Source organism: Podarcis melisellensis (genome assembly GCF_964234715.1).
Source record: "Podarcis melisellensis genome assembly, chromosome: 8".
In the NCBI taxonomy this organism is placed as follows: Eukaryota; Metazoa; Chordata; class Lepidosauria; order Squamata; family Lacertidae; genus Podarcis; species Podarcis melisellensis.
In genome coordinates this window covers 12,545,655-12,560,105 of record NC_138540.1, presented here as the reverse complement: position 1 = coordinate 12,560,105, position 14,451 = coordinate 12,545,655, and positions in this window count along the sequence as shown.

Here is a 14,451-nt window from a genome sequence, read left to right as displayed (position 1 = left end):
GCCCCGGGGTCACAATTTCAGCAAAAATCTGACTTTCTGCAAATGACTCAAAAATGGTGCCAAACGGTTGAAAATGCTCCTCTGAGATGTTTGGCGGTCGAAACAGAAGGCTTTTTATCACAGGATAAGAAACCAGCCCTCGACAACTTAACCGGCAGAAAAACATTTTATTGAAAAAATCCCTAAGCCCCGGGGTCACAATTTCAGCAAAAATCTGACTTTCGCCAATTGACTCAAAAATGGTGCCAAACGGTTGCAAATGGTCCCCTGAGATGTTTGGCGGTCGAAACAGAAGGCTTTTTATCACAGGAAAAGAAATCAACCCTCGACAACTTAACCGGCAGAAAAACATTTTTTTGAAAATTTCATCAAAAATCTGACTTTCGGCAAATGACTCAAAAATGGTGCCAAACTGGTGCAATTGCTCCCCTGAGATGTTTGTCGGTCAAAACAGAAGGCTTTTTATCACAGGAAAAGAAATCAACCCTCGACAACTTAACCGGCAGAAAAACATTTTTTTGAAAATTTCATCAAAAATCTGACTTTCAGCAAATGACTCAAAAATGGTGCCAAACTGGTGCAATTGCTCCCCTGAGATGTTTGTCGGTCAAAACAGAAGGCTTTTTATCACAGGATAAGAAACCAGCCCTCGACAACTTAACCGGCAGAAAAACATTTTATTGAAGAAATCCCTAGGCCCCGGGGTCACAATTTCAGCAAAAATCTGACTTTCATCAATTGACTCAAAAATGGTGCCCAACGGTTGCAAACGCTCCCATGAGATGTTTGTCGGTCGAAACAGAAGGCTTTTTATCACAGGAAAGGAAATCAGCCCTCGACAAATTAACCGGCAGAAATTTTTTTTTTGAAAAAATCCCTAAGCCCCGGGGTCACAATTTCCATAAAAATCTGACTTTCGGCAATTGACTCAAACATGGTGCCAAACGGTTGCAAATGCTCCCCTGAGATGTTTGGCGTTCGAAACAGAAGGCTTTTTATCACAGGAAAAGAAATCAGCCCTCGACAACTTAACCGGTAGAAAAACATTTTTTTGAAAATTTCATCAAAAATCTGACTTTCGGCAAATGACTCAAAAATGGTGCCAAACTGGTGCAATTGCTCCCCTGAGATGTTTGTCGGTCAAAACAGAAGGCTTTTTATCACAGGATAAGAAACCAGCCCTCGACAACTTAACCGGCAGAAAAACATTTTTTTGAAAAAATCCCTAGGCCCCGGGGTCACAATTTCAGCAAAAATCTGACTTTCTGCAAATGACTCAAAAATGGTGCCAAACGGTTGAAAATGCTCCTCTGAGATGTTTGGCGGTCGAAACAGAAGGCTTTTTATCACAGGAAAGGAAATCAGCCCTCGACAACTTAACCGGCAGAAAAACATTTTTTTGAAAAAATCCCTAAGCCCCGGGGTAACAATTTAAGCAAAAATCTGACTTTCGTCAATTGACTCAAAAATGTTGCCAAACGGTTGCAAATGCTCCCCTGAGATGTTTGGCGGTCGAAACAGAAGGCTTTTTATCACAGGAAAAGAAATAAGCGCTCGACAACTTAACCGGCAGAAAAACATTTTTTTGAAAATTTCATCAAAAATCTGACTTTCGGCAAATGACTCAAAAATGGTGCCAATCGGGTGCAATTGCTCCCCTGAGATGTTTGTCGGTCAAAACAGAAGGCTTTTTATCACAGGATAAGAAACCAGCCCTCGACAACTTAACCGGCAGAAAAACATTTTTTTGAAAAAATCCCTAAGCCCCGGGGTCACAATTTCAGCAAAAATCTGACTTTCGTCAATTGACTCAAAAATGGTGCCCAACGTTTGCAAACGCTCCCATGAGATGTTTGTCGGTCGAAACAGAAGGCTTTTTATCACAGGAAAGGAAATCAGGCCTCAAGAACTTAACCGGCAGAAAATTTTTTTTTGAAAAAATCCCTAAGCCCCGGGGTCACAATTTCCATAAAAATCTGACTTTCGGCAATTGACTCAAACATGGTGCCAAACGGTTGCAAATGATCCCCTGAGATGTTTGGCGGTCGAAACAGAAGGCTTTTTATCACAGGAAAAGAAATCAACCCTCGACAACTTAACCGGCAGAAAAACCTTTTTTTGAAAATTTCATCAAAAATCTGACTTTCGGCAAATGACTCAAAAATGGTGCCAAACTGGTGCAATTGCTCCCCTGAGATGTTTGTCGGTCAAAGCAGAAGGCTTTTTATCACAGGATAAGAAACCAGCCCTCGACAACTTAACCGGCAGAAAAACATTTTTTTGAAAAAATCCCTAAGCCCCGGGGTCACAATTTCAGCAAAAATCTGACTTTCGTCAATTGACTCAAAAATGGTGCCCAACGGTTGCAAACGCTCCCATGAGATGTTTGTCGGTCGAAACAGAAGGCTTTTTATCACAGGAAAGGAAATCAGCCCTCAAGAACTTAACCGGCAGAATTTTTTTTTTTGAAAAAATCCCTAAGCCCCGTGGTCACAATTTCCATAAAAATCTGACTTTCGGCAATTGACACAAACATGGTGCCAAACGGTTGCAAATGCTCCCCTGAGATGTTTGGCGTTCGAAACAGAAGGCTTTTTATCACAGGAAAAGAAATCAGCCATCGACAACTTAACCGGTAGAAAAACATTTTTTTGAAAATTTCATCAAAAATCTGACTTTCGGCAAATGACTCAAAAATGGTGCCAAACTGGTGCAATTGCTCCCCTGAGATGTTTGTCGGTCAAAACAGAAGGCTTTTTATCACAGGATAAGAAACCAGCCCTCGACAACTTAACTGGCAGAAAAACATTTTTTTGAAAAAATCCCTAGGCCCCGGTGTCACAATTTCAGCAAAAATCTGACTTTCGTCAATTGACTCAAAACTGGTGCCAAACGGGTGCAATTGCTCCCCTGAGATGTTTGTCGGTCAAAACAGAAGGCTTTTTAACACAGGATATGAAACCAGCCCTGGACAACATAACCGGCAGAAAAACATTTTTTTGAAAAAATCCCTAAGCCCCGGGGTCACAATTTCAGCAAAAATCTGACTTTCGTCAATTGACTCAAAAATGGTGCCAAACGGTTGAAAATGCTCCTCTGAGATGTTTGGCGGTCGAAACAGAAGGCTTTTTATCACAGGAAAGGAAATCAGCCCTCGACAACTTAACCGGTAGAAAAACATTTTTTTGAAAATTTCATCAAAAATCTGACTTTCGGCAAATGACTCAAAAATGGTGCCAAACGGTTGCAAATGCTCCCCTGAGATGTTTGGCGTTCGAAACAGAAGGCTTTTTATCACAGGAAAAGAAATCAGCCCTCGACAACTTAACCGGTAGAAAAACATTTTTTTGAAAATTTCATCAAAAATCTGACTTTCGGCAAATGACTCAAAAATGGTGCCAAACTGGTGCAATTGCTCCCCTGAGATGTTTGTCGGTCAAAACAGAAGGCTTTTTATCACAGGATAAGAAACCAGCCCTCGACAACTTAACCGGCAGAAAAACATTTTTTTGAAAAAATCCCTAGGCACAATTTCAGCAAAAATCTGACTTTCGTCAATTGACTCAAAAATGGTGCCAAACGGTTGCAAATGCTCCCCTGAGATGTTTGGCGGTCGAAACAGAAGGCTTTTTATCACAGGAAAGGAAATCAGCCCTCGACAACTTAACCGGCAGAAAAACATTTTTTTGAAAAAATCCCTAAGCCCCGGGGTCACAATTTCAGCAAAAATCTGACTTTCTGCAAATGACTCAAAAATGGTGCCAAACGGTTGAAAATGCTCCTCTGAGATGTTTGTCGGTCGAAACAGAAGGCTTTTTATCACAGGAAAGGAAATCAGCCCTCGACAACTTAACCGGCAGAAAAACATTTTTTTGAAAAAATCCCTAAGCCCCGGGGTCACAATTTCAGCAAAAATCTGACTTTCGTCCATTGACTCAAAAATGGTGCCCAACGGTTGCAAACGCTCCCATGAGATGTTTGTCGGTCGAAACAGAAGGCTTTTTATCACAGGAAAGGAAATCAGGCCTCAAGAACTTAACCGGCAGAATTTTTTTTTTTGAAAAAATCCCTAAGCCCCGGGGTCACAATTTCCATAAAAATCTGACTTTCGGCAATTGACTCAAACATGGTGCCAAACGGTTGCAAATGCTCCCCTGAGATGTTTGGCGTTCGAAACAGAAGGCTTTTTATCACAGGAAAAGAAATCAGCCCTCGACAACTTAACCGGTAGAAAAACATTTTTTTGAAAATTTCATCAAAAATCTGACTTTCGGCAAATGACTCAAAAATGGTGCCAAACTGGTGCAATTGCTCCCCTGAGATGTTTGTCGGTCAAAACAGAAGGCTTTTTATCACAGGATAAGAAACCAGCCCTCGACAACTTAACCGGCAGAAAAACATTTTTTTGAAAAAATCCCTAGGCACAATTTCAGCAAAAATCTGACTTTCGTCAATTGACTCAAAAATGGTGCCAAACGGTTGCAAATGCTCCCCTGAGATGTTTGGCGGTCGAAACAGAAGGCTTTTTATCACAGGAAAGGAAATCAGCCCTCGACAACTTAACCGGCAGAAAAACATTTTTTTGAAAAAATCCCTAAGCCCCGGGGTCACAATTTCAGCAAAAATCTGACTTTCTGCAAATGACTCAAAAATGGTGCCAAACGGTTGAAAATGCTCCTCTGAGATGTTTGGCGGTCGAAACAGAAGGCTTTTTATCACAGGATAAGAAACCAGCCCTCGACAACTTAACCGGCAGAAAAACATTTTATTGAAAAAATCCCTAAGCCCCGGGGTCACAATTTCAGCAAAAATCTGACTTTCGCCAATTGACTCAAAAATGGTGCCAAACGGTTGCAAATGGTCCCCTGAGATGTTTGGCGGTCGAAACAGAAGGCTTTTTATCACAGGAAAAGAAATCAACCCTCGACAACTTAACCGGCAGAAAAACATTTTTTTGAAAATTTCATCAAAAATCTGACTTTCGGCAAATGACTCAAAAATGGTGCCAAACTGGTGCAATTGCTCCCCTGAGATGTTTGTCGGTCAAAACAGAAGGCTTTTTATCACAGGAAAAGAAATCAACCCTCGACAACTTAACCGGCAGAAAAACATTTTTTTGAAAATTTCATCAAAAATCTGACTTTCAGCAAATGACTCAAAAATGGTGCCAAACTGGTGCAATTGCTCCCCTGAGATGTTTGTCGGTCAAAACAGAAGGCTTTTTATCACAGGATAAGAAACCAGCCCTCGACAACTTAACCGGCAGAAAAACATTTTATTGAAGAAATCCCTAGGCCCCGGGGTCACAATTTCAGCAAAAATCTGACTTTCATCAATTGACTCAAAAATGGTGCCCAACGGTTGCAAACGCTCCCATGAGATGTTTGTCGGTCGAAACAGAAGGCTTTTTATCACAGGAAAGGAAATCAGCCCTCGACAAATTAACCGGCAGAAATTTTTTTTTTGAAAAAATCCCTAAGCCCCGGGGTCACAATTTCCATAAAAATCTGACTTTCGGCAATTGACTCAAACATGGTGCCAAACGGTTGCAAATGCTCCCCTGAGATGTTTGGCGTTCGAAACAGAAGGCTTTTTATCACAGGAAAAGAAATCAGCCCTCGACAACTTAACCGGTAGAAAAACATTTTTTTGAAAATTTCATCAAAAATCTGACTTTCGGCAAATGACTCAAAAATGGTGCCAAACTGGTGCAATTGCTCCCCTGAGATGTTTGTCGGTCAAAACAGAAGGCTTTTTATCACAGGATAAGAAACCAGCCCTCGACAACTTAACCGGCAGAAAAACATTTTTTTGAAAAAATCCCTAGGCCCCGGGGTCACAATTTCAGCAAAAATCTGACTTTCTGCAAATGACTCAAAAATGGTGCCAAACGGTTGAAAATGCTCCTCTGAGATGTTTGGCGGTCGAAACAGAAGGCTTTTTATCACAGGAAAGGAAATCAGCCCTCGACAACTTAACCGGCAGAAAAACATTTTTTTGAAAAAATCCCTAAGCCCCGGGGTAACAATTTAAGCAAAAATCTGACTTTCGTCAATTGACTCAAAAATGTTGCCAAACGGTTGCAAATGCTCCCCTGAGATGTTTGGCGGTCGAAACAGAAGGCTTTTTATCACAGGAAAAGAAATAAGCGCTCGACAACTTAACCGGCAGAAAAACATTTTTTTGAAAATTTCATCAAAAATCTGACTTTCGGCAAATGACTCAAAAATGGTGCCAATCGGGTGCAATTGCTCCCCTGAGATGTTTGTCGGTCAAAACAGAAGGCTTTTTATCACAGGATAAGAAACCAGCCCTCGACAACTTAACCGGCAGAAAAACATTTTTTTGAAAAAATCCCTAAGCCCCGGGGTCACAATTTCAGCAAAAATCTGACTTTCGTCAATTGACTCAAAAATGGTGCCCAACGTTTGCAAACGCTCCCATGAGATGTTTGTCGGTCGAAACAGAAGGCTTTTTATCACAGGAAAGGAAATCAGGCCTCAAGAACTTAACCGGCAGAAAATTTTTTTTTGAAAAAATCCCTAAGCCCCGGGGTCACAATTTCCATAAAAATCTGACTTTCGGCAATTGACTCAAACATGGTGCCAAACGGTTGCAAATGATCCCCTGAGATGTTTGGCGGTCGAAACAGAAGGCTTTTTATCACAGGAAAAGAAATCAACCCTCGACAACTTAACCGGCAGAAAAACCTTTTTTTGAAAATTTCATCAAAAATCTGACTTTCGGCAAATGACTCAAAAATGGTGCCAAACTGGTGCAATTGCTCCCCTGAGATGTTTGTCGGTCAAAGCAGAAGGCTTTTTATCACAGGATAAGAAACCAGCCCTCGACAACTTAACCGGCAGAAAAACATTTTTTTGAAAAAATCCCTAAGCCCCGGGGTCACAATTTCAGCAAAAATCTGACTTTCGTCAATTGACTCAAAAATGGTGCCCAACGGTTGCAAACGCTCCCATGAGATGTTTGTCGGTCGAAACAGAAGGCTTTTTATCACAGGAAAGGAAATCAGCCCTCAAGAACTTAACCGGCAGAATTTTTTTTTTTGAAAAAATCCCTAAGCCCCGTGGTCACAATTTCCATAAAAATCTGACTTTCGGCAATTGACACAAACATGGTGCCAAACGGTTGCAAATGCTCCCCTGAGATGTTTGGCGTTCGAAACAGAAGGCTTTTTATCACAGGAAAAGAAATCAGCCATCGACAACTTAACCGGTAGAAAAACATTTTTTTGAAAATTTCATCAAAAATCTGACTTTCGGCAAATGACTCAAAAATGGTGCCAAACTGGTGCAATTGCTCCCCTGAGATGTTTGTCGGTCAAAACAGAAGGCTTTTTATCACAGGATAAGAAACCAGCCCTCGACAACTTAACTGGCAGAAAAACATTTTTTTGAAAAAATCCCTAGGCCCCGGTGTCACAATTTCAGCAAAAATCTGACTTTCGTCAATTGACTCAAAACTGGTGCCAAACGGGTGCAATTGCTCCCCTGAGATGTTTGTCGGTCAAAACAGAAGGCTTTTTAACACAGGATATGAAACCAGCCCTGGACAACATAACCGGCAGAAAAACATTTTTTTGAAAAAATCCCTAAGCCCCGGGGTCACAATTTCAGCAAAAATCTGACTTTCGTCAATTGACTCAAAAATGGTGCCAAACGGTTGAAAATGCTCCTCTGAGATGTTTGGCGGTCGAAACAGAAGGCTTTTTATCACAGGAAAGGAAATCAGCCCTCGACAACTTAACCGGCAGAAAAACATTTTTTTGAAAAAATCCCTAAGCCCCGCCCGGGGTCACAATTTCAGCAAAAATCTGACTTTCGTCAATTGACTCAAAAATGTTGCCAAACGGTTGCAAATGCTCCCCTGAGATGTTTGGCGGTGGAAACAGAAGGCTTTTTATCACAGGAAAAGAAATCAGCCCTTGACAACTTAACCGGCAGAAAAACATTTTTTTGAAAATTTCATCAAAAATCTGACTTTCGGCAAATGACTCAAAAATGGTGCCAAACGGGTACAATTGCTCCCCTGAGATGTTTGTCGGTCAAAGCAGAAGGCTTTTTATCACAGGATAAGAAACCAGCCCTCGACAACTTAACCGGCAGAAAAACATGTTATTGAAAAATTCCCTAAGCCCCGGGCTCACAATTTCAGCAAAAATATGACTTTCGTCAATTGACTCAAAAATGGTGCCAAACGGTTGCAAATGGTCCCCTGAGATGTTTGGCGGTCGAAACAGAAGGCTTTTTATCACAGGAAAAGAAATCAACCCTCGACAACTTAACCGGCAGAAAAACATTTTTTTGAAAATTTCATCAAAAATCTGACTTTCGGCAAATGACTCAAAAATGGTGCCAAACTGGTGCAATTGCTCCCCTGAGATGTTTGTCGGTCAAAACAGAAGGCTTTTTATCACAGGAAAGGAAATCAACCCTCGACAACTTAACCGGCAGAAAAACATTATTTTGAAAATTTCATCAAAAATCTGACTTTCGGCAAATGACTCAAAAATGGTGCCAAACTGGTGCAATTGCTCCCCTTAGATGTTTGTCGGTCAAAACAGAAGGCTTTTTATCACAGGATAAGAAACCAGCCCTCGACAACTTAACCGGCAGAAAAACATTTTATTGAAAAAATCCCTAAGCCCCGGGGTCACAATTTCAGCAAAAATCTGACTTTCGTCAATTGACTCAAAAATGGTGCCCAACGGTTGTAAACGCTCCCATGAGATGTTTGTCGGTCGAAACAGAAGGCTTTTTATCACAGGAAAGGAAATCAGGCCTCAAGAACTTAACCGGCAGAAATTTTTTTTTTTAAAAAATCCCAAGGCCCGGGGTCACAATTTCCATAAAAATCTGACTTTCGGCAATTGACTCAAACATGGTGCCAAACGGTTGCAAATGCTCCCCTGAGATGTTTGTCGGTCAAAACAGAAGGCTTTTTATCACAGGAAAGGAAATCAGCCCTCGACAACTTAACCGGCAGAAAAACATTTTTTTGAAAAAATCCCTAAGCCCCGGGGTCACAATTTCAGCAAAAATCTGACTTTCGTCAATTGACTCAAAAATGGTCCCAAACGGTTGCAAATGCTCCCCTGAGATGTTTGGCGGTCGAAACAGAAGGCTTTTTATCACAGGAAAAGAAATCAACCCTCGACAACTTAACCGGCAGAAAAACATTTTTGAAAATTTCATCAAAAATCGGACTTTCGGCAAATGACTCAAAAATGGTGCCAAACGGGTGCAATTGCTCCCCTGAGATGTTTGTCGGTCAAAACAGAAGGCTTTTTATCACAGGATAAGAAACCAGCCCTCGACAACTTAACCGGCAGAAAAACATTTTTTTGAAAAAATCCCTAAGCCCCGCCCGGGGTCACAATTTCATCAAAAATCTGACTTTCGGCAAATGACTCAAAAATGGTGCCAAACTGGTGCAATTGCTCCCCTGAGATGTTTGTCGGTCAAAACAGAAGGCTTTTTATCACAGGATAAGAAACCAGCCCTCGACAACTTAACTGGCAGAAAAACATTTTTTTGAAAAAATCCCTAGGCCCCGGTGTCACAATTTCAGCAAAAATCTGACTTTCGTCAATTGACTCAAAACTGGTGCCAAACGGGTGCAATTGCTCCCCTGAGATGTTTGTCGGTCAAAACAGAAGGCTTTTTAACACAGGATATGAAACCAGCCCTGGACAACATAACCGGCAGAAAAACATTTTTTTGAAAAAATCCCTAAGCCCCGGGGTCACAATTTCAGCAAAAATCTGACTTTCGTCAATTGACTCAAAAATGGTGCCAAACGGTTGAAAATGCTCCTCTGAGATGTTTGGCGGTCGAAACAGAAGGCTTTTTATCACAGGAAAGGAAATCAGCCCTCGACAACTTAACCGGCAGAAAAACATTTTTTTGAAAAAATCCCTAAGCCCCGCCCGGGGTCACAATTTCAGCAAAAATCTGACTTTCGTCAATTGACTCAAAAATGTTGCCAAACGGTTGCAAATGCTCCCCTGAGATGTTTGGCGGTGGAAACAGAAGGCTTTTTATCACAGGAAAAGAAATCAGCCCTTGACAACTTAACCGGCAGAAAAACATTTTTTTGAAAATTTCATCAAAAATCTGACTTTCGGCAAATGACTCAAAAATGGTGCCAAACGGGTACAATTGCTCCCCTGAGATGTTTGTCGGTCAAAGCAGAAGGCTTTTTATCACAGGATAAGAAACCAGCCCTCGACAACTTAACCGGCAGAAAAACATGTTATTGAAAAATTCCCTAAGCCCCGGGCTCACAATTTCAGCAAAAATATGACTTTCGTCAATTGACTCAAAAATGGTGCCAAACGGTTGCAAATGGTCCCCTGAGATGTTTGGCGGTCGAAACAGAAGGCTTTTTATCACAGGAAAAGAAATCAACCCTCGACAACTTAACCGGCAGAAAAACATTTTTTTGAAAATTTCATCAAAAATCTGACTTTCGGCAAATGACTCAAAAATGGTGCCAAACTGGTGCAATTGCTCCCCTGAGATGTTTGTCGGTCAAAACAGAAGGCTTTTTATCACAGGAAAGGAAATCAACCCTCGACAACTTAACCGGCAGAAAAACATTATTTTGAAAATTTCATCAAAAATCTGACTTTCGGCAAATGACTCAAAAATGGTGCCAAACTGGTGCAATTGCTCCCCTTAGATGTTTGTCGGTCAAAACAGAAGGCTTTTTATCACAGGATAAGAAACCAGCCCTCGACAACTTAACCGGCAGAAAAACATTTTATTGAAAAAATCCCTAAGCCCCGGGGTCACAATTTCAGCAAAAATCTGACTTTCGTCAATTGACTCAAAAATGGTGCCCAACGGTTGTAAACGCTCCCATGAGATGTTTGTCGGTCGAAACAGAAGGCTTTTTATCACAGGAAAGGAAATCAGGCCTCAAGAACTTAACCGGCAGAAATTTTTTTTTTTAAAAAATCCCAAGGCCCGGGGTCACAATTTCCATAAAAATCTGACTTTCGGCAATTGACTCAAACATGGTGCCAAACGGTTGCAAATGCTCCCCTGAGATGTTTGTCGGTCAAAACAGAAGGCTTTTTATCACAGGAAAGGAAATCAGCCCTCGACAACTTAACCGGCAGAAAAACATTTTTTTGAAAAAATCCCTAAGCCCCGGGGTCACAATTTCAGCAAAAATCTGACTTTCGTCAATTGACTCAAAAATGGTCCCAAACGGTTGCAAATGCTCCCCTGAGATGTTTGGCGGTCGAAACAGAAGGCTTTTTATCACAGGAAAAGAAATCAACCCTCGACAACTTAACCGGCAGAAAAACATTTTTGAAAATTTCATCAAAAATCGGACTTTCGGCAAATGACTCAAAAATGGTGCCAAACGGGTGCAATTGCTCCCCTGAGATGTTTGTCGGTCAAAACAGAAGGCTTTTTATCACAGGATAAGAAACCAGCCCTCGACAACTTAACCGGCAGAAAAACATTTTTTTGAAAAAATCCCTAAGCCCCGCCCGGGGTCACAATTTCAGCAAAAATCTGACTTTCGTCAATTGACTCAAAAATGGTGCCAAACGGTTGCAAACGCTCCCCTGAGATGTTTGGCGGTCGAAACAGAAGGCTTTTTATCACAGGAAAGGAAATCAGCCCTCGACAACTTAACTGGCAGAAAAACATTTTTTTGAAAAAATCCCTAAGCCCCGGGGTCACAATTTCAGCAAAAATCTGACTTTCGTCAATTGACTCAAAAATGGTGCCAAAGGGTTGCAAACGCTCCCCTGAGATGTTTGTCGGTCGAAACAGAAGGCTTTTTATCACAGGAAAGGAAATCAGCCCTCGACAACTTAACCGGCAGAAAAACATTTTTTTGTAAAAATCCCTAAGCCCCGGGGTCACAATTTCAGCAAAAATCTGACTTTCGTCAATTGACTCAAAAATGGTCCCAAACGGTTGCAAATGCACCCCAGAGATGTTTGGCGGTCGAAACAGAAGGCTTTTTATCACAGGAAAAGAAATCAACCCTCGACAACTTAACCGGCAGAAAAACATTTTTTTGAAAATTTCATCAAAAATCGGACTTTCGGAAAATGACTCAAAAATGGTGCCAAACGGGTGCAATTGCTCCCCTGAGATGTTTGTCGGTCAAAGCAGAAGGCTTTTTATCACAGGATAAGAAACCAGCCCTCGACAACTTAACCGGCAGAAAAAATTTTTTTTGAAAAAAATCCCTAAGCCCCGGGATCACAATTTCAGCAAAAATCTGACTTTCGTCAATTGACTCAAAAATGGTGCCAAATGGTTGCAAATGCTCCCCTGAGATGTTTGGCGGTCGAAACAGAAGGCTTTTTATCACAGGAAAGGAAATCAGGCCTCGACAACTTAACCGGCAGAAAAACATTTTTTTGAAAAAATCCCTAAGCCCCGGGGTCACAATTTCAGAAAAAAATCTGACTTTCGGCAAATGACTCAAAAATGGTGCCAAACGGTTGCAAATGCTCCCCTGAGATGTTTGGTGGTCGAAACAGTAGGCTTTTTATCACAGGAAAAGAAATCAACGTTCGACAACTTAACCGGCAGAAAAACATTTTTTTTCAAAATTTCATCAAAAATCTGACTTTCGGCAAATGACTCAAAAATGGTGCCAAACTGGTGCAATTGCTCCCCTGAGATGTTTGTCGGTCAAAACAGAAGGCTTTTTATCACAGGATAAGAAACCAGCCCTCGACAACTTAACCGGCAGAAAAACATTTTTTTGAAAAAATCCCTAAGCCCCGGGGTCACAATTTCAGCAAAAATCTGACTTTCGTCAATTGACTCAAAAATGGTGCCAAACGGTTGCAAACGCTCCCCTGAGATGTTTGTCGGTCGAAACAGAAGGCTTTTTATCACAGGAAAGGAAATCAGCCCTCGACAACTTAACCGGCAGAAAAACATTTTTTTGTAAAAATCCCTAAGCCCCGGGGTCACAATTTCAGCAAAAATCTGACTTTCGTCAATTGACTCAAAAATGGTCCCAAACGGTTGCAAATGCACCCCAGAGATGTTTGGCGGTCGAAACAGAAGGCTTTTTATCACAGGAAAAGAAATCAACCCTCGACAACTTAACCGGCAGAAAAACATTTTTTTGAAAATTTCATCAAAAATCGGACTTTCGGAAAATGACTCAAAAATGGTGCCAAACGGGTGCAATTGCTCCCCTGAGATGTTTGTCGGTCAAAGCAGAAGGCTTTTTATCACAGGATAAGAAACCAGCCCTCGACAACTTAACCGGCAGAAAAAATTTTTTTTGAAAAAAATCCCTAAGCCCCGGGATCACAATTTCAGCAAAAATCTGACTTTCGTCAATTGACTCAAAAATGGTGCCAAATGGTTGCAAATGCTCCCCTGAGATGTTTGGCGGTCGAAACAGAAGGCTTTTTATCACAGGAAAGGAAATCAGGCCTCGACAACTTAACCGGCAGAAAAACATTTTTTTGAAAAAATCCCTAAGCCCCGGGGTCACAATTTCAGAAAAAAATCTGACTTTCGGCAAATGACTCAAAAATGGTGCCAAACGGTTGCAAATGCTCCCCTGAGATGTTTGGTGGTCGAAACAGTAGGCTTTTTATCACAGGAAAAGAAATCAACGTTCGACAACTTAACCGGCAGAAAAACATTTTTTTTCAAAATTTCATCAAAAATCTGACTTTCGGCAAATGACTCAAAAATGGTGCCAAACTGGTGCAATTGCTCCCCTGAGATGTTTGTCGGTCAAAACAGAAGGCTTTTTATCACAGGATAAGAAACCAGCCCTCGACAACTTAACCGGCAGAAAAACATTTTTTTGAAAAAATCCCTAAGCCCCGGGGTCACAATTTCAGCAAAAATCTGACTTTCGTCAATTGACTCAAAAATGGTGCCAAACGGTTGCAAACGCTCCCCTGAGATGTTTGTCGGTCGAAACAGAAGGCTTTTTATCACAGGAAAGGAAATCAGCCCTCGACAACTTAACCGGCAGAAAAACATTTTTTTGAAAAAAATCCCTAAGCCCCAGGGTCACAATTTCAGCAAAAATCTGACTTTCGGCAAATGACTCAAAAATGGTGCCAAACGGTTGCAAATGCTCCTCTGAGATGTTTGGCGGTCGAAACAGAAGGCTTTTTATCACAGGAAAAGAAATCAACCCTCGACAACTTAACCGGCAGAAGAACATTTTTTTGAAAAAATCCCCAAGCCCCGGGGTAACAATTTCAGCAAAAATCTGACTTTCGTCAATTGACTCAAAAATGGTGCCACAGCGTTGCAAACGCTTCCCTGAGATGTTTGTCGGTCGAAACAGAAGGCTTTTTATCACAAGAAAGGAAATCAGCCCTCGACAACTTAACCGGCAGAAAAACATTTTTTTGAAAATTTCATCAAAAATCTGACTTTCGGCAAATGACTCAAAAATGGTGCCAAACGG